Below are 21,275 nucleotides of genomic sequence, written 5' to 3' on the forward strand. Positions count from 1 at the left end.
GTTGTCCATATGGTGTACAAAGTAATTTATACTTCTGGCTTCCAAGAGCAAAGAAAAAGGGAGGGGGAAAAAGAGGATTGGATGTGTCAGTTCATCTATTTTGGAATGGAATAGCCATCCTGAATTTGACTTAATTATGTTTTCCACTCCACTGTGCCAGTTTAATACAGCAATCCATCTGCTTTGGCAGAAATATTCAAGGGCCCAACTGTAGAAATTCTGCTGTCGATAACAAGATGTTCCACTCAAGTTGTGGACAACACAAAGGTGGCTTGCTTTTTGGAAAAGTCAGTTTATCTGAAAGCAAGGAAACCAAATACACTCATTTAGCTCTTGGGGAGGTGGCAAAATGGGGCTTGGTTCCTGCCCTGATGATGCACTCTGCTTTGGGGCAGTACTACATTCAGTCAGATCAAAGGTTTGCCAGCCGTAGGGCAGCTTCAGTGTTGTGTTAATTACTGTTAATCCATGAAAGGCATGTCTGCCAACAGTAACTGCACTTGTCAGCCCCTTGTGCGCTACCCAAGGGTAGAAATGCAGTTGCCTGTACTGGTGATCACTCTGACTGCAAAGCACAAGTCCAGCAAACATCCAGGCACTTAGATGTTGTGAACCTTTTTAGCAATTCGGAGTGCTCTCTTTGGGGTAGAGCCTTAGGCAGGAGCTCAAATGTGGCGTGAAAGATCTAGTCCTGGGCTGGCCAGGCCAGATTTTGGGCCAAACAGGAAAAAAACAAACAAACAAAAAAACAAACCAGAAATGCCATGGTGCCGTATAGTCCTTCTCAACCTCTGGTCCCCCTTTTAGAGTTGATTTGGGGATTTAGCCTGAGCTGATAGTAAGTTATTGTCCTCTTTTTTAAAGAGCTGCTGCTGAGCATCAGGACAGCACAAACTCCTCAGTATTTTAAATCCTGAAAGATGTTTGTGGGAGCGGTCAGATGTGAAACTCAATTTCTCTAGTTCAACTATCCACCTTATTGACTTTCCCACACTTGGATACTCTGTAGTGGGCTTTCCCCTTAAAGGTTAGATTGATGTAAGAAAGCTTTATTTAGGTTAAGACCTAGAAGGCTGTCAGTTCTTAAGCAGTTCAGTTGCAGTTAGTGCCGGTAACGTGTGGCTGGATTGGGCTTCTGCTAAGTCATAGCCTGTGACAAGATGGGTGTACACAAATCAGCATTTATTCGAGGAAAAATCATGTTAGAGAAGGTATAAAAGCTGTCAGATGAGCACGTTGAGCTCACCACATTTTGAGTCTTATGTGGAGGTTTTGGCAGGAAACCGTGGCAAAGCCTTTGACAGCAGATTGCAGCAATTTCCCTGTACTTGGCTGCCTTGAGCCAGCAGGCAGCTGCAAGGCTCTTAGTTTGGTAAAACAGCGTGTAAGCTTGCAGGCAGGACACGGGCTCTCCTGTTAGCGTGTGCATCAAGGCATTCGAGTTTTTTGAACTGTTTCTCAACGCAATTTGCTTTTAATAAACAAAATTGCAAGTTTCTTTGGGAGTAAACTATTTCCACAAACCACATAATCTTTAAACTCTGCCAGTTCTGACTGCAGTGTGTGTGTGTTGGGTTCTTTTTAATCCAGCATCTATTGCCTCAAATCCTTAGATGTATCTAACTTGTAAAAATCTCTGATTTCCAGAAAGTAAATAGTTCTAGAAGTGACAAATGGCTTTCCTACAGATGCGCTCAAACGAGGCAGAGAGAATGTGGAGCCCAACTAATGTCATTTTTTCTGTTTGGCCGCGCAACCAGTCTACCTCCCTTTTGCTCTAGCGATTCCTGGCACGTGCTGCCGCTTGGCCAGCTGCTCGGGAGGAAGCTTGAGGGCATGTTGAAAGCCTTTAGAGGCCTCGAAGCGCTGGCACTGTTGTAGAGGATTTGAAATTGCAGGGAAGAAGGGTGGCAGTTGTGTGGGAGGAACAGAAACAGTGATTTCTGCTACGTGTATGACAAGCTGACTGTTTTTTGGACAAGGCTAGGTCTTAAGATGGGGGGTGTTTTTGTAGCAATAGAGAAACTTTGGGTGATATTGGCTGATTCTTATCTGTATTTATTTATCCTAGTACTCAAATAAGGAGTTTTAATGGTGAGATTTTTAAAGGTCAACCCAGGACCAGTACTCTGAGGTGTCAGTTTTGGAGACCTAAGGCATCCTGAAGCCAGAGCTATACTTTTCGCGTGATCTGTCATCCTAATTTTCTCAATTTTGCCTGTTTTGACAGGCTGCCCTAATCCTATGAGATCCTTTCCTACTTAACAGGTCACTGCTTGCAAACTGCGAAAATAAAATATGTGTGGATAAACACTCGACGAATTGGCAGCGAAACCATTTCTGACTCTAAGATTTGTCCAACATCCTATATTGCCTTATCTCTGTTGGCAAGTAGCTTGGGAAGCCTGAGCATGTTGTGACACTTACGCTTTCAGATGAGGCTTTGAAGATGCATGGGGTGATGGCGTTAACCCAAGCAACGCCGGCTGTGAAAGTTCCCTAAACTTGAATGCATGGGATAGATGGGCACCAAGAGTTAGCAACAGAGAATCAAATTTGGTTTGATAAGTAGCTTTTTTTAAAAATCAAAACTGTTACCTTTTTGTCCTGGTTTAACCCCAGCCAGCAACTAAGCACCACAGAGCTGCTTGCTCACTCCCTCCCCAGTGGGATGGGGGAGAGAATTGGAAGAGTAAAACTGAGAAAACTCATGGGTTGAGATAAGAACAGGTTAATAATTGAAATAAAATAAAGTATAATAATAAAAGACTATACAAAACAAGTGATGCATGATGCAGTTGCTCACCACCCGCTGACCAATGCCCAGCCCGTCCTGAGCAGCGATTGCTGCCCCCGGCCAACCCCCCCAGTTTCTATACTGGGCACAATGCCGTATGGTATGGAATGGCCCTTTGGCACAGTCCTGGCTGTGCCCCCTCCCAGCTTCTTGTGCCCCCGGCAGAGCATGGGAAGCTGAAAAGTCCTTGACTGGCGTAAGCACTGCTCAGCAACAACTAAACCATCAGTGCGTTATCAACTTTGTTCTCATCCTAAATCCAAAACATGGCACTATGGCAGCTACTAGGGAGAAAATTAACTCTATCCCAGCCAAAACCAGGCCACTCGTCATTGGATTTCGTTATTCTTCTTGGGTATGTTAAAATCGGTGTAAGAGTGCCTGAAGAGTTAGTGTCTTTGTCTTTGAAAGATAATTTGTCATAGCCTTTTCTCTTAATAGCCATGGATGTTTGCGTTTTCTTGTATTTTTATAGGGGGCACTGTGTAAAATACTAGCTTGTGGACCTCTGTCCAAGCACAGTGACTTTTTTGCCTAGATACCAATTAAGCAAGGAAATACATCTCAGCACTAGGTCAATCTCTGTGAAAAATGAAAACAAGCACGGTACTCTGGCTACTTTTATTTCAAGTATTCATGGAATTCCTAACATAAAGAAACAAAAGCAAACTCTTAAACCACTGGGGGGGGGGGGGGGGTGGTGGTGAGTATAAAAGCCAAAGTCCACTTTTCACCAGTCATATTTGGACTAGAGAGAAGTGTGTCGTGAACAGTTGGGTTCCAAGTTCTACCTGCCCTCCAGGCAGTGGCTAATTTATTCTTCTCATTGGCAAGTTGGTTCTCCCAAATTCCTTGCAAGATGCTCTGCAAATCCATCTTGGAGCATCCTTGAGGAGGTGACTTGCTTCCAGACGAGGAGACGGTTATGTGAACAGGGCTGGAGCTGCCCAGTCTGATGCTTGTAGAAATGAGCTGCCAGCACTGTAACTTTAGGCTTCCATAAGGTTTCTTAACTGGTTGCCTATATTTCTTCTCACTTGGCTAGCTGAAAATCAGAAGCCTGCTGTATTTCTGTGGTTAGCTTGTCCTCTGTGAGTCTGGTGATGTGAACAGGCTGTCTTCTGGGTGATGAGGAGAACCACAGTGATACTGATTGCTCTCATCTGGAAGGAAAACACAGAGCTTTTAGCTTCCGTGTGGTTCAGAGCCATGTTGCATTTGCATTGCTCCTCCAGTAGCTTGTGTACTGTGAAATGAAGATCTTGCCTAACTCTATACTTGGTCACTCTCTTGTAAGAGGAGAGAGGACAAGCGTAAAAGGCAAACAGCTCTCTCGTTGACTTGTCTCAGAAATATGAGCAAAGGTCAGGCTGGAGTCTGGACTTAGGTGATAACTGTAGGAAGAGGGAAGCTGCTTACTGCTAGAGGGGATTCTTGCATCTCAGGTTGAGTTAAGGACCAACAAAGTGATCTCTCCTCATTCTTGGCAGAAGGCTTTGCCACTAAAATATTTCCCAGCTGTTCTTAAGTTCTTTGATTTCCTTACCTTCTGCTGCAGAGCTAGGAAATCAGATGGGCTTGGGGGAGCTAAGCTGCTCCTCCATGCCTTGATTCTCAGGGCGGTTGTTCCTTCAACAGCTTGATGCTAGGAAATTCTTCCTCCAACGTAACTCCCCTCCAAAAAATAAACAAAACCCAACACCCACCACAGGGTAGGGGTGGAAGGGGGGCTTTCAAAAAGATGCAGGGTCCTTTAAATTATTTGGAAAAGGATGAAGTTCCTATTGGATCCCACTGACATTGGGTGTGAGGATAGATTCTCTCTTACAAAGTGTCCTCTCACCTTTAAAAGCTGCCCCTGTCAAAACTGTTAGACTTTCCTCTTTGTAAAAGCTGCTTTTTAAAGCCATGATGAGCCTATGATAAAAGGTTCTCCGGGGGGGGCGGGGGGGGATCTCATCTAGGTGAAGAGAATTAAATTGATAACCAGTGAAAAATATATTTCTCATTTCTCTGTCTTAAAAAAATATTAGGAAAATGGGGAAATTGAAACTGTCCATCAATGGAAGAGACGTGCATCCTGTGTCTGGCAGATAGCAGGCAAGCCTCATTCTTGCTGCTGGCTAGCTGTGGTGCACGTCGAGTCCGAGCCATGCTCTTCCCCCTGCCTGGAAGGGCAGCTGTACAAAACTCAGCATGAAGGTTTGCTGGCCTGAGTCTGCTGTGAGACTGCAAATCTTGGATTTGAGTCCACTAATACAGTTTTACCTCCCAAAAAGCAGATCTTATCGTAAACTTACTTCCTCTGTAGATTCTCTAGTTCTTCAGTGTTTTCACAGGTCCAGAGGATATTGAGTGTAGACTGAATCCTTCAGCAAACTCCATAATGGCTCTGGACACTTTTATTTGCTTTCAAGAAATGAAGAATTTTCATCAGCTCAGTCTGATTGTGGTCATGACCTTATAGTTGAAGAACATATATAGGCCATTGTCCACCTTTTAGCCATGCTTTACTAATATACAGAATTATCTCGGTAGACTATTTGATAGTCCATTTGATAATTTCTTGTGGAGTAAGCATGTCCAGAGTTTTGGCTTCACCCTTGATGTCAATAGTCAAAATGCTAAGGAAACAACTTCTTGCTATGCAGTCTGCTTACTGCCTCCTTTTAATGAATATCATAGAATCGTTTAGGTTGGAAAAGACCTTTAAGATCATCCAGTCCAACCATTAACCTACACTGCCAAGTCCACCACTAAACCAATCAAGGGTAGACCAGACTGAACCATGTCCACAAGTCCCACCTCTGCCCGTTTTTTGAACGCTTCCAGGGCTGGGGACTCCCCCACCTCTCTGGGCAGCCTGTTCCAATGCTTGACCACCCTTTCTGTAAAGAAATTTTTCCTAATTTCCAACCTAAACCTCCCCTGGCGCAGCTTAAGCCCATTTCCTCTTGTCCTATCGCTAACTACATGGGAGTATATATCTGTGCATTGGCAACTTGAAACTGTCTACATATTGAACAAGATGTATTTTTACCGATGAGCTAACTGTTAACAGAGAGCTCAAAGGAAATTGGCACAGGTCAGAGCAACCTTCATGGTATTGCTCTTAAAATGGCTTCAGGCCACTTGACATGCTGATGAGCTCATCTTTAGTGTTTCCTCAGTGTCCTCTGATCATCTGAGCTCGTGGCTCAGAAATCTCCAGTCAGGCAGGACCTGAGGGGGGAAGGGGCTTGAGGTAGCGATGGGACCTGCTGCAGGCTTGCGTTTTCCACTTGCTTGCGCTGCCTCCCGATTCCTCGTCGTGGCAAGAAGCTGGGAAACAGTGTGCTGAAGTGAGAAGGCTAATTTGAAGCTTATTTTCCTGCCACTGCTGTGTAGAGAGCCTGGCAGGAGTGGGGTAGAGGAGGTGGGAACAGCTGGAAGGACCTGCCAGAGATGCTTCAGGATGGCCCTACAGCAAAGCACCCTCATGAGGACACTTGGCTTCCTATAGCGTTCTCTGACCTTGGCTGACCACGTAGCTTCTTGAATACAAATTAAGCACGCCAATAATTTTTTTCTAGTGGCAAAGACTGTAATACATAGCATCTTCATGTCGTATGAGCGGGCTTTTCTGCACATGTGGTGTGTTGACCAGCTGCTGCTCTGTACAGGAGGTGTTTGGAGGCGTGGGCTGCAAGCGCTCTGCGCTGGGGGATTTGTCCTCGAGGGAGCTGCAGGGAAAAATCTGCCAGGTGACTCCTTTGAGTTTGTCACCTGTGCCTGTATAGTCTTCGCTAAAGGCTTTCATCTGCATTGAGGACAAGATGAATTATTTTGGTGACAGCAGCTGATGCCTAGGCATCACGGCCCTTCACCTGCCCTGTGCTGCAGGACCCCGTTGGGAGGGGATACTGGAAGGAGTTGTCCTGCCAGCCATCGAGGGTTGGCAGGCAGCAGATTGGGCACGCTTGGTTTGTTTACAGTGTTAGTTTATTAAGTAAAGCTTGTCACAACTTCATAGAATAATATGCATGACCAGATTTGCCTGGTGATAGCTGTGGCATCCCACAGTGAGGAGGTCAGATAACACAGTGTTTGCCAAAAAACCACCTTTCTGTGTAGACTGGTCTAGAGTACTTGAAACTACTCAATTGCTTTGGCAGTCCGTAGGTATCAATAGCAGGAAACTTCTCCTGCTTGAGCTCTTTGTGTGACAGTACATTTAAAAGTTGGTATATCCAAAACCGCTTTTCAAAATCTGGTGGTTGGCACTTCTGGTGAGCATTCACTTCTATCAATTGCTTCTTTAAAATGGAGCCAGACTCTTCGTGGAGGTACACAGTGCTAGACTGAGAGGCAATGAATGCAAGTTGCAAGATGGGAAATTCTGATTAGAATATGAGGGGAAAATTTTTTTTCACCATAAGGGTGATAAAACACTAGAACAGGACCAGGGAGGGTTGCTTGATGTCCACTTCTGGAGGTATTTATTTTGTCCAGTTGGACTGGACAAAGCCCTGAGACACTTGATTTAGTTGCTCCTGCTTTGAGCTGGAGGTTGGAGTGGTGACCTCCAGAGGTTCCTCCCCATCTAAATGACTCTAAGTTGTGGTTCCCAGCCTCGCGTTCCTTAGCAAAGTGGTCTTTTGGCTTTAGCACCTCTTGTAAGATTGCGAGTCACTTCAATACCTCGAAGCCTTAACAGGCTTATTTGTGGACAGGGAGCGCAGATAGAAGGGCTGCTTCTAGTACGTGCAGCTAGGGTACGGTACATCAAACAGGTCATACTCAGTACAAAATCAGCTTTGGTTTTGCCCCCTCTCAGGGTGTGAAGTTGCAAATTATGAGCTGGCTTGGAAGGCGCTGTTGCTAGCTGAAGCCATCAGCTGACAAACATTTAAATAACTTTCACATATTTTTAATCCATAGCTTCTTTAAAGATAATCTTCAAATGAGCTGGAACACCTTGAGTTCATGTCTCATGGTTTTGATACAGATAAAGTTGAGTGTGTAAGGGGGGGGAGATAGGACAGGGGCATCCACGCTTCTTATTTAAGAACCACCAAGGTTGGGTTACCTCAAATCTCTGTCTAGTTAGATTTTATTTTCATTCTGCTGGAAGATGGGTATTATAAAATGTCCATAAAAGTATGACTAACCTCTCGGGGTTGTCACGTGCAGGGGTCCTTACTCACAGCTGGGATTCTGGGGCTTTTTACCAATGGGAGAGGGGAATCTGTTGGAAGCAGGTGCCTCAGAGCCAGCCTTACAGGCGTGCACGTTTTAATTGCAAGACTCTTCTTCAGCTTTGCTCTATTAATTACCGTAAGCCTTCAGCAGGGGCTGGTGGCAGCAAAGGCCAATAAATGCTGGTGCAGTAAGCTCTTGCAATTTTTTCCCTTTAGTCAGCTGAAAGTTAGATTTCTGCTTTTTTTTGGAGAAGATAAACGCTTATCAACTTACATTTTTGACTGAAGACCATCAGAACGTCATATTCTCTTTGAATACCACGTTCTCTTTCTCATTCTTCTTGATGTCTTTATGTCTAAGTGGAATTTGTGTGTAAAGTCTCTGGTGTAAAGTACAACTTAAAGCAATTTTGGGTCAAACGGCTGTCAAGTATTAGTCATAGTGACAGTTACAGATTAATATTTAATGAGGTTAGCAGCATGTTCGGGGAGTGTCTCTTCTGGACACTCGTGACTATCCCGTGATTGAGGATTTTCTGCGCTGAACCAGGCAGGGTTTCCCTACCAGGACTTTTCCTGAAGTGAGGAAAAGCTGGAGACGCAACTTCTGCTCCTCGAACACCACCAGCCCCAGGCCACCTTGTCTTTTGGTTCTGCATCATGAACCTTTGTCTGGAGATAGTGCCCTTACTTCAGCGGGAGCCTGGTTGGTGCCCTTGCAGACCACAGAATGAAAAGCTGATCTTCTTGATCTTGCCAGACTGCGGGTCTGGCAAACCCTCACAGGGCTTGTTTCTTTTTTGCTTCATTAGCATTAATTCAACTAAAAGTTGAAGTAGCCACAGGTTTCTGTACCACTTGATGTCTGTGCAAAAACGTGGAGATGAGTTAGTGGATGCCATAAATAATACACGTAGGAGAGAATGTTGGTTTGAAAAGGAATGGTTCAAAGAGAATGGTGATGGAGAAAGAGCATGTTGTTACCATTAGCAGGGAGGGTTAAATACATTCATTATATGTAGGAGAAACTCTGGGTGATTGTTCCCATATCCCTTATATAAACGTATCAAATCCACAATGAACAAAATATTCTGCTTCTCTAATCCTGAGACTGTGGTTGTAGCAGTCTTTGCTGTCTCCTGAAAATAAAATTACACACTGGTTTTCATCATGTGAAAGAGTGTATTAGCTGTTGCAAGGAGGAATGGGGGGTGTAATACTCTACTGATGAATGCTGCAGGAATCTAGCAGGTTGACTGTTCCAGAAAACGCTAGAGCTGAGGTCTCAAAAATACCTAGATTTAGGATTTATCTTCCATATGAACTGGCTTGTGGTTCTGCAGCAGAAATACAAAGGGGGAGGGGAATCTCAAAACTTTGAAATTTTAACTGTGTCCCAGAAGCCTTGGAGGAAGGTACTTCTGTCTGGATTCCTCCTTTACAATCAGAAAATGCTCGTTTCTGCATAGTCCCTCAAGGATGGGAATGGCACAGGAGCACGTATCTTAGCTGTGGGCACTGTTAAGGTGGAGCTAATCGAGTGCTGTAAACCTGAAGGTATTGCTTATACCCGTAAACCATGTCCAAGAAAGTCAGAAGACTTCTACAAGGGTTTTTAATCTTATCCAGCACCCAGCGTATGGTATCGGAGTCTGCTGATGTTCCTGCAGGTCAGATTCAGTTGTCATGACAGACCATGAATTAAAGCTATAAATGAAGTCCAACTTCAGTGCGTGCCCAAGAGCTTTACAGAGCTTTTATAGGCTGACGTTCACCCACGAGTGCCCCCGTGCCCTCTCTTACACTGTGGTCTTAAGTGCGGCTCCACCTGAACTCGCTGCGATCGCCGGCTGCACTTGTGTTGCTTTGATCTTGCACAAATTCCCATGGAGTTCAAGTGCTGGTATGTTAAAATTGGCTTTATAGCATGAAACATTTTACCTGCCCCCAGCCCCGCTACTGTGGAAATATTTAAATGAGGCCAGTGGTGTGTTAGCTTGCATTATTAATGACTTGGCAAGACCATGGGTTGCCCACGGAGGTGATGAAGCAGTAGGTGCTCGTTCCTGCACCATAACTATCGGCTTTGTTAAACTGCTTGCAGTCTGTCTCGCTCCTCTGGGTTGCAGGGCTGCTATTTTACCCAGAGTTGGGAGCTGCGAGTAGCGCTGAGGGTGTGTGTGAAAGAATAAATTCCTGCACTGCTCTCTGTCTGCATGTGAGATTTCCAAAGGGTCCATCTGACTTCTATAAAAAGTTTATTAACTGGTGAAGGTCGAAAATAACGCATCTGGGAGTTGCCTGGGGTTGGTAGGTGTATGCCAGCTTCTTTGAAAATAGACTGGAAAAAATCTGACGGGTTTACATCCTCCTCCCCCATGTCTGTTTGATATAACCTGGTCTTAGTATTACTGCAGATCTGCCCCAAACTTTTTAAATTTGGTTCTGGTGGATGGGGGGGGAGGGTTCATATTAATGATTAGACAATTGTTTTGCTCAAGTTTTTAAAGGGGTGTTTCTCTCCTTTTTTTGGGTTGCACTCCAATTCCAGAAGGTAAGAACCACTGCTGATTGTTCTAAAGCTACTCTTCTCTATTGACGCAAGCTGCAAAAGCCTTAATTAAAAAAGCAACTGCTTGTTTCACACAGACTTAGAAACCAAGTAATGGTAGTCCATCTGGTGTTAATGCTTCTGCTACCTTAATCTACCTTTCCTGCATGCCGTTTGCATTAGCGCTTCGGTGCGATGCAAACTTGAAATCTTAATGTTTGTAAAGTCTGTGGATAATGTCAGGCTAATAGCATGTGGATGCTTAGTGTCTTACAAATTAACCCTGCTGTCTGCAAACCTGAATTTGTGGGGAGGGGGGTGCTTGATTTGCATGATGTATTTTTGTGCATCTTTTGTCTCGGGGACATTTGGCACTGCATATTGGGTGACGCAAAATTTAACACATAAAATAAGCTGCTTTTCTAAACCATAAATTTGCTTAACAAGCTTGAAATTGGTACAGTGGTGTCTGCTTACAATATCTCTCTGCTCTGACACTTCCGTAGATCTGAAACTATTGTTTTTTTTAAAACATCATATTTTAATATACTAATAAACGAAAAGCTATTGGTGTGAATGTCTGATTCAAATGGAAAGTGGGGAAGAAGGGGATGCTCAAAGGAACAAAACGAGAAAAACCCTCACCCTTAAACACAGTCCAGTCCATTTGGGTGTTTTTATCCAGTTACATCAACGTGCAGTGACGATGCGAAATGAAGACGCTCGCTGTTGGATGCACTTCGTGCTAAGCTTCCGTTTAGAGCAGAAGGCAGTAATGAGCTCTTCCCTGGTGCTGAGGCTGCCGAGTGCTACGGCACCTCGCTGCTGTGACAACAGTGAATTCCGAGGGGTTTTTCTGTGCCCAGCGGCATCGGCAGATGCTCCTCTGTCCGCAGGATCCCCGGGAGCCCCAAGGTGGTGGTCCGGCAGCAGGAGATCTGCTGGCTCCACCACGCTGAAGACCATGCTGTTGTGCACACATGGAGAAATACTGTAAACCCAGCTAACCAAATTAAAAAATGGAGCTTTAACGTAACCTTTAAAACTTAATTTTTAAAGTAACCTTTTGATAGATAAGTACACCTTGCATGATGCTCTGAGGGCAAGGGGTTTAAGTCCAAATACTGCACGACTGAAAAATTTCAATCCGGTGTCCTGTCCGCAGTGAGTGAACAAAAACGATTTGGCCACACTTTGTTTTCACGTCGGAACAAATCTGCTCGGTCCCTGAGGCGTCGGGAGCCAGGCTGGTGGGAAGGGATGCTGCAGTGGGATTGAGAGTGCGGGACGAGAGCTCCACCTCCTTCCTCCCCTTCAGCAGGCAGCTGCTCGGAGTAGAGTCCTCACCTTAACCTTGTGTGCATTTACCACTCTCAAACCCCTTTTTCCCCCCCTGCTCAGTCTGAAGAAACTTTGAATTTAATGTGGAGTTTAAAACACCATGATTTAAGGATGGCTTAAATTTGGCAATCCTCTGAAGGAAAATTTGGTATGTACGTGTCTGTTTGAAATGTCAAGTAGCTTAGAGAAATTCCTGGAGGGGCGGGAGCTCAGAATATGTATTTCTTCTTATGCCATTGACTGGCCTTACAACTACCTCTTAGCTACAAAAACTACTCTTATACTGGTTTGGCCCTTTAAACAGTCCAATAAAATAGGTAAAGAATGTGCCCGTTCTGCAGGCAGAGGGACCGTCACTTGCTGTTGATTGCATTGAGATCAATTTTGTGACTCGGTAATGAAATGGAAGTGCAGATATGAAAAATGTTAATTTTCAAAATAGAATAGACACTTAGAAGCTACCAAAACCCCTTGTTTAGTCAACAATGTAAAAAAATACAGTTTATGTGCTAGTCATATGTTTGTAAGTATAACCAGGTTTATAACTTCGAGTATATCTGTTAAATGGGTTGGTTTTAACTGGGAAGGCGGTGTTAGAAGGGAATAATTACTGAACCACCGTTTTCAGTGGAAAGCAGCACTGCTGAGCACAAGCAGAACGGTTGGGGACTGAATTCGTAACCAAAATTGCCACTTCACAGGCACTTCATGCTTGCCCCAACACAGCATGCTTGAAATGCTTCAGGCAGAGCCTCGTAAAGTACCACGCTTTTGGCTGACAAAAATCAGTATATTTAAGACCTTGCTGTCGAAGGTGCTGTGTAGCTAAAAAGTCGGTGCCTGCTCCGATTCTATCAGAATTTAAGAACATGTATTTGCTCAACGTGTTCACTGGGTGGTCGCCTGGTAAGTATTGGTGGGTACTTGCTTGTATCGGACCTCTCTCTTAAACAGCACCTGTAAATGAAAATATTCTTGGTGCTGTGCCTTAAAACCTGTGTCAGCACTTAAACCATTTCTTTGCTTTTGATAAAGGCAGCTTTGAATGGGTGCAAGTGTTACTCCCTAGATTTTCTCAAGCTGAAATGTACTGCGAGTGAGGATAATGCGTAAGGTATGGGGAAGTAAAATGATTTAAAACTTCAAGCAGTGAACGAATCGGTGTTTCCCACTTCGAAAGAAGATGATCCTAGATCTAGGCACGAGAGCGTGGATTATGGCCCTTGCGCCAGCACCGTGAGTCCTATTCGTGCCGAGTTTGCTGCCCATATTTTGGCAGATTTACAGAAAGGCCGTGCTATTTTTAGCTTTTTGAGAAGTAAAAACTAGGAAGTTTCAGTATGCACTTGTACCGCTATGGAAACCAAATTAATCCTCATCAATGTAGTTACCTTTGCAACTTCTAAACTGTTGCAAATTTTTTTTTTTTCACCTTAATGCAAGCTCATTTCAATGAACAAAGCCTATAGTTGACTGCTAGCATCAGCGGAATTTATCAGCCTAAACAACTGTTCTGATTTGAACCATCCCAAGAAGTATTGCTCAGCTGAGATGCAAACCAGTCTGAACAAAGGGACATTTATCTCGACTTTCCCAAGGGTGCTGTTTGTTTGTCAGTGGGCTGGCACTGGATAACTGAAGGTGAGCATCCCATTTATTAGCACAATAGTTAAAATAGGTTTGCTTTTTTTGCTGCGGCTGTCAGCTAACATACTATCCCCTAGGGGAATAAAAAATTTAGATAATACATTGCTGTGAGTTCATAAATGAAAATACAACTAAAAATCCTTTCCACTTGCAGAAGCACAAATGTAGCTCATGTATGCGTGCACCTAAAATGTCAAATTCTGAAAAATATTTGCACCGAAAAAGCAGCAGTGTGCTGCTACCATTAGAAGCTGAGTACCTTAGCCCCAGATGTTCCCCCCGGTTGTATTTGGAGCTGTATTCTTGCCATCATGATGAACTGCAGTAGGAATGCTTCTGCTGAAGTTTTTGTCAAAATGACCATTAGAAGCATTAGATGAGGCACCAGTAACTTTCTGGAGGTGGAGGATGTCAGAGTCAGTTATTTTCTATATCGGGAATTTATCCTGTTCTCATCAGGAAAATGCTTTCGTTGTCAGGAAAGTGGCCTGATGCAACAGAATTGCATTACTGACAGAAAGTACTGAAATACCTGAATATATCTGAAAAGGGCTTGCATTACTTGATGGTTGGATAAAGTTACAATATCTTGATTGTGCATGTAGTCTATTTGCAGTGCATAAATGAGACGCAGGATGAAAACAGTCCAGGCAGATCGAGCTTGTGTGGGGGGAGTCCCTCTGCTGTTGGCACAAGCTGAGTTACAAGGGAAGCAGGGGCTGGAAAACTTAAATTTTTGCTCTTTCCTTCACTGAAGCGTGGAATAAAGCAGGAGCTGAAAGCAGCTACCCCAGCTCACCAGGGCAGGAGCAGCTCGTGCACAAACCCACTCACGCTGAAGCTTTCCCCAGGCAGAGACCGAGCTGTGAACCCTTCCAGCTCTTCACAAAACCTGCCAGCTCAGTAATTCTTATCCTACCTCTCAATTATGCAGGAGCCTAATGGGAAATAATACGGTTTTCCCATTATTTCTTGGTATGTGTAAGGTAAAAATATTTATCTGGGTTGAAGCACTTGCTGGAATGAGCACTGGAACTCTGCTTAATTAGCTGTAAAAATACAGGGTGTGACGTGATGTTTTAATTTTAATAAAACATCGTGTCTAACTCTTCGTGCAGCAGCTAGTTCTTGGGGAAAACCCTAGCATTTCAGTAAAATCCTCAGTGTGCCCTGTCTAGATGAAGCATCTTAATTCAAATGCGTTGGTTTATATAAAAAAATATTCTAGCTGGGTGCCGTATAACTGAGTTTGGGTTGTACCCGCTGCTTTGTTAAACAGCGTGCATGACACCCCAGAGAAGAACATTGCAGACTGAATTAGTAGAAGAAAATGTAATTTTGATTTGGAAGCCTTCCCTTCTTTCCAAAACCAAACAAAAGCCCCCAAACCCGCACCCTCTGTGTAGTATCGAAGGAAGCCCTAGAGGGGTTGTAGGGCGCTGTGCTGCTCACACTCAAATTCAGCCTCTGCCCCTAAACTGCGAGGGAATGGAATAGCTGTGCTTTTAATAGTCATTTGCACCAAACTGCCAGCATCTGGACAAATATTTTGACCTTGCATTTAACTATGAGAGTGAGCTCCCCTTGCTGCCCACCGCCTCTCTGTAGCAGTCGTTATGACGTTGGGTGAAAAGAGGGCGGTCTGTGAGAACAGGGGAATACAGAAATTCAACACAGTGGGAGAGGTAATGATTGGTCTTGGCTCATTTTGGAAGATTCTTAATTAAATAGTTAAATGAAAACAGCCCTACATGGAGAGGGGGCAGGAGGGGCAAAGCAGCCTCTGGCCTCCGTGGGCATTAGCTGTGGGCAGGTGATGGGGGGGGGGTAGAAGGAATAACGCTTGTTCAGGTTTCTTCGGGAGGATTTGATGTCAGTGAGCGTGGCTATGCCTTCCTCCTTTCTCCTTCCACCAACCGTGCACGTGCCGCCTGGCCGTGCGGCAACGAGCTGGTGAGCCAGTTTGCTGTGGATAACTGGTAGAACATGAGCCAGCAGTGTGCCCAGGTGGCCAAGGAGGCCAACAGCATCCTGGCTAGTGTCAGGAATGGTGTGGCCAGCAGGAGCAGGGCAGGGATCGTCCCCCTGTGCTCGGCGCTGGTGAGGCCGCACCTGGAATGCTGTGTCCAGTTTTGGGCCCCTCACTCCAAGAAGGACATTGGGGTTCTGGAGTGTGTCCAGGGAAGGGCAGCGGAGCTGGGGAAGGGTCTGGAGCACAGGGCTGGTGGGGAGCGGCTGAGGGAGCTGGGGGTGTTCAGCCTGGAGAAGAGGAGGCTGAGGGGAGACCTGATCGCTCTGCAGCTCCTGGCAGGAGGGGGCAGGGAGGGGGGTCGGGCTCTTCTCCCAAGGAACAAGCGATAGGATGAGAGGAAATGGGCTCAAGCTGCGCCAGGGGAGGTTTAGGCTGGATATTGGGAGAAATTTCTTCACGGAAGGGGTGGTCAAGCATTGGACCAGGCTGCCCAGAGAGGTGGGGGAGTCCCCAGCCCTGGAAGCGTTCAAAAAACAGGCAGAGGTGGCACTTGGGGACATGGTTCAGTCTAGTCTACCCTTGATTGGTTTAGAGTGGACTTGGTAGTGTAGGTTAATGGTTGGACTGGATGATCTTAAAGGTCTTTTCCAACCTAAACAATTCGATGATTCTATGAACAGGAGCCTGCAATGAGACTGTGCTTAATTCCTTAATTCCTGCCCCTGTAAACTGAGAAGGTTTGTGTAGCCGCACCCCAAATCCCTCATCTTCAAGCCAAGAACCACAACTCGAGCTTATTTGGAGCCCGGGGTGATTGATGACCATGATCACAGAGCTGGAGAATGTTTCAGTTCAGAAGCTTTAGAAGTCGAGTTTAAGGGCTTGATGTCCAACAGATCCGATACAGCTTCCCAAAAGGGGAGATGAAGGAGCATGGCAGTCACGAACTAGTCATGTCATAGTCTTGCTGAGCTCCACTTAACCTTTTCTGAAGGATGAATCCTGTTTTGAGACCTCCAAAAGGACCGGTCCGTTAGCAGTCACGTTAATGCAAGCTGATGGTCAGCAATATCGGAGACTGACTGTGGCTCTGCACGCGGAGCGGTACGGATTTGGGTGAGATGGAAGGGATTGAAGAGAAATAGTGGGTAATGATGAATCTGGAGCAGGCAGGAACTCGTCTTTCACTTCATCTGCTTCTCGAACTACTGGTTTTGAGGTGGAATGACAGGAACTGTCAGATGCGGCTGATGGTCTGGTGTGTGCTCCTGGCAAACGGAGATGGCCTTCGTTATTTAAAAAAAAAAAAAAAGCAGCAGTAAAATAAATGGCATAATAACATCGAGTTCCTAAGGTTATTTTTAGGCAGCTGTTACATTTAAAACAGCAAAAGGTAGGCTGGGTGCAAAACACAGGTAGTTGGAAAAAGTAGTAAGTGAATATTGGGGGATTCTGAGCGAAGGGGCAGCAGAGAACAAGCAAGGGATGAAATCTTTGCATTCAGAGGAGACCAAGTTTCAGCTCCGAGAATTAACGTAACCGCCGTCTCGGTGCATGTTTATTTGTTAGCAGACTGTCGGAGCCATGGGTCAGGGGTTGTAGTAATGCAGCAACACCTTTTATCAAAGAAAAATGCCCCAAGTGCTTTCCCATGGGGCGCAGGCAGGTGTAGGACAGCCCCGCTGCTTAGGGCTTTGTCCGAATTCTTGGGTGACCCTCTCGGCTTCTTTTCACATTTCTTTTTGGGGTCTGGGTTTTGTTGGGGTGGGGTTTTTTTGTTTGTTTGCTTTTTGGTTTGGGGTGGGGTTTTTTGGGTTGTTTGTTATTTTTTTTTTTTTCAATTTGGAGGTTTGTATGTCAAATCAAGATCCGGATCAGGGAAGCTGGAAGCTACTGGCTAGGCAGCTCACGTAACCCTGCAGCAGCAGCCGCCGCCGCTCTCCCATTCTGCAGCCGCGTTGGGGGAAGCATGAACTGCCACCCTGCACCCAGGGTGCTGGCTTAAATTGAGCGATAGCCATGAAAATAAGATGGTTAGCGTAGGAAGGGTTCGAGTGCTTATGAGTACTCGCTCATAGAGGCAGAAAGGATGTAATGTGATGTGAAGACCATGCATCTTATACCCAAATCAAACACACACACCCCCTTTTTATTTATTTTTTTGATAGCTGGGACTTGTCAACTGGTTTTTAGCTTCTAAAATTTTCACAATAAGCTTTGTGAAAGGCTAGAACAGCGTTAGGTTTGTGCCAGCTTTCTAGAAGAGCCTGTAGAGGAAGACATATAACTGTAGATGGGTAAACATGAGAAAAAAAAAATAAAGCAAAAATAGTGGATAAGCTGTTAAACAATGGAACCAATTCAGTAGCAGCAGTGTAGATGCCAGACCAGCATAGCTTTTGTAAAGATAGGTCCTGCCAAGGCTTCATTCCTTGGTGAGCTTCCAAAGCGCAGCTCTGCCCTAGACTGTGTTAGATGCTTGGCTTAACATTGACATTCTGCTCTGATACAGTTTTTAAGAAGAATGTACTCCGTGAGCTAAAGGTCAGGTACGTGGCAGAGCTCTCCTCGCTGCTCCGGAGCTTCCTGAACATGGGAACGCTTCGGTGTGTTCAGCGCTATTCAACATGCTATCAGTGATCCTGGAAAGAAGTATAAAATGATAATTTTCTAGATGCAGTATTAGGAGGGATGGTGATGAACACTGGTGGGAGAAGGGCAGGTATATTGTTTGTACTGCCTGTAGCTGTTTGTACAGCTGGGCCTGTAGAAAATATACTTGCGTGCAGTTCTTGCCTGGTACTTGCACGCAGAAATCGCATCCAGGAGCAAAGACATGAAGAGGGAAAGGGTACACCCAGGGGAGCAATGCCTTTGGAAAGAATTTGGGGTTGCTGTAGGAAATCATAGAGTCTTTTAGGTTGGAAAAGACCTTTAAGATCATCCAGTCCAACCATTAACCTCATACTGCCAAGTCCACCACTAAACCAATTCAGGGCAGAGGAAGAATTAATTTCATGTTTCCTGGCTTGGGGGCTGCATTATTTTTTAATGAAAGTCAAACTAGAACAGAATCACTGAGGTTGGAAAGGCCCTCTAAGATCATCAGCCCAACCACCAACCCAACACCCCCATGCCCACTAAACCATGGCCCCAAGTGCCACCTCTGCCCGTTTGTTGAACCCCTCCAGGGCTGGGGACTCCCCCACCTCTCTGGGCAGCCTGTTCCAGTGCTTGACCACTCTTCCCATAAAGAAATTTCTCCCGATATCCAATCTAAACCTCCCCTGACACAACTTGAGGCCATTTCCTCTCGTCCTAAATTGCGCTGAATTATAGCTTCCAGGGAGACCCTGTGGCTTTCTGGAGAAGAGGCTTAGCCTTGTGAAGTTAGTACGTAGCCTTGGTGAAGCTGGTGTGAGAAGAGTTGCTTCCAGTTGTGGTGTTCACGTTTGTAGGAGTTGCTGCACCCTTGGGGAAGGTGCACAGAAAAGCTGTGGGAGCGGCAGGGAGCGATGAGCCATGAGCGGGTATCAGTGGGGGGAGTCAAGGAGGTGATGAGGAGAGGTTGTCTACTGTGTGCAGATGTATTTAGGAGAAGCTTATGTTCAGCGGTAGGGATTCTGGCTGGAATATCAACCTAGATACGCCATGTCTGAAGACGGGCACGAGCTCTTCAGCAGGGATCAAAGCGAGATGCTCACGTTACTGATTTCTCTGTTGTGTCATGGTTGGCTGTCTCTCCGAAAGACATTCGTAGCCAGAGGAGACACTGGGTCGGTGTAAGAGTACCTGAATGAAACTGAGTTTTGCCGTGGAAGAACCAAACCAGGACAGGCGGGTGTCCCTGGCACGCCTGAGGCTCAGCTGCTTCTTCCAGCATCTCTGGTTTTTGCTTGAGTTTTGCAGAGCCATCTGCTAAGGTGGCCAGATGAGCTTTGGGCTGGGGTTTAGAAAATTCCCTCCTCATCACTGTTTTCATGAGTACTTATTAACAAACGATGCTGGCAGAAACTCAGAAAGCAGAAGATCCTGCAGAGCAGAGATGCTGTAGAGGCCGTTTTCTGACCCTCTGTGTGTGCCCAGGTGGCCAAGAAGGCCAACAGCATCCTGGCTTGTGTCAGGAATAGTGTGGCCAGCAGGAGCAGGGCAGGGATCGTCCCCCTGTGCTCGGCGCTGGTGAGGCCGCACCTGGAATGCTGTGTCCAGTTTTGGGCCCCTCACTCCAAGAAGGACATTGGGGTGCTGGAGCGTGTCCAGAGAAGGGCAGCGGAGCTGGGGCAGGGTCTGGAGCACAGGGCTGGTGGGGAGCGGCTGAGGGAGCTGGGGGTGTTCAGCCTGGAGAAGAGGAGGCTGAGGGGAGACCTGATCGCTCTGCAGCTCCTGACAGGAGGGGGCAGGGAGGGGGTGTTGGTCTCTTCTCCCATGTAGTTAGTGATAGGACGAGAGGAAATGGGCTTAAGCTGCGCCAGGGGAGGTTTAGGTTGGAAATTAGGAAAAATTTTTTTACGGAAGGGGTGGTCAAGAATTGGAACAGGCTGCCCAGAGAGGTGGGGGAGTCCCCAGCCCTGGAAGTGTTCAAAAAACGGGCAGAGGTGGCGCTTTGGGACATGGTTCAGTCTAGTCTACCCTTGATTGGTTTAGAGTGGACTTGGTAGTGTAGGTTAATGGTTGGACTGGATGATCTTAAAGGTCTTTTCCAACCTAAACAATTCAATGATTCTATGAATAACGGAGGTTTGAAGGAGGTCATCTGGTCTGACTGCGGGCTGCGAGCCCACCAAGATCTCCGCTGCTGGGGGACGGCTGCGTGCCCCTGCTCAGGCTTGTGCCCGAGCCCTGGCGTGCCCCAGTACAACCCAGCGCTCCCACGGAAGTCTGAGTACTTCTCTGAGCCCGTTTCCCAACTGGAGGAGCGAGCAGTTTCCCAACTGGAAGAGTGAGCAGCCTGGAGGATGCCCGGAATGTGGTGCCGCGGGGTCGGGGACGGTGCCCTGCCAGCTCCCCACCGGCAGCAGCGGTCCCTCCGACGGGGACCGGCGTCTCGCTGTACGTTTGCGTAGCAGTCAGCTCAGATGGGGTTGGGTCTAGCAACATAAATACTAGCTCTCCTCTCGTAATGGTATTTCTCCTGTGCTTCGTGAGCCGCCGTATCTGGCCGGTGTCCCTGGTGGGGTCTCCTACCTGTTAGCTTGTTCCTTGTTGGGTCTCCTACCTGTTAGCTTGTTCCTTGTAGGGTCTCCTGCCTGTTAGCTTGTTCCTTGTTGGGTTTCCTACCTATTAACTTGTTCCTTGTAGGGTCTCCTGCCTGTTAGCTTGTTCCTTGTTGGGTTTCCTACCTATTAACTTGTTCCTTGTAGGGTCTCCTACCTGTTAGCTTGTATGCGGTGGGGTAAAGGAGACCAGACCTATTTCAGGATGTTGGCTTCTCCTTGTAATCAGTAATCTTCTCCATCAGTAATTCAGCTGAGCTGTTTCGCTGCTTTTAGGCAGAACTTGGAGTGCACGTGTCCTGCCTGAATTGTCGGAGGGCTGTGCTCGTCCTCGCCTTTACTCCCCTGTCCTCCTAGGGCTTATTTCACTGCTTTTGATGCAGGTTTGTTTGAATGTTCATAGCAAAACTTACGACAGACAAACAGCTGTATCTCCTGCTCGGGGATTTCAGTTAATTGGTCACAAATTTAGGATTTTAGTCAATTTGATGGTTCTGGTTCCAGCCTTTGTGACAGGGTGTTGGGAGGTGAAAACCTCTCGCTTAATTTCTGCGCAGGGCTTGTGCTCGATATG

General features: G+C 46.1%; 1 protein-coding gene across 2 annotated transcripts in view; it reads left to right on the plus strand.

Annotated features, from left to right (window-relative positions):
* Positions 1-21,275, plus strand: part of ASXL2 (ASXL transcriptional regulator 2) — a 127,230-nt gene that overhangs the window by 32,737 nt on the left and 73,218 nt on the right. The gene's annotated exons all lie outside the window — the stretch shown is intronic.

Source organism: Pelecanus crispus, chromosome 3 (assembly GCF_030463565.1).
Source record: "Pelecanus crispus isolate bPelCri1 chromosome 3, bPelCri1.pri, whole genome shotgun sequence".
Classification (NCBI taxonomy): Eukaryota; Metazoa; Chordata; class Aves; order Pelecaniformes; family Pelecanidae; genus Pelecanus; species Pelecanus crispus.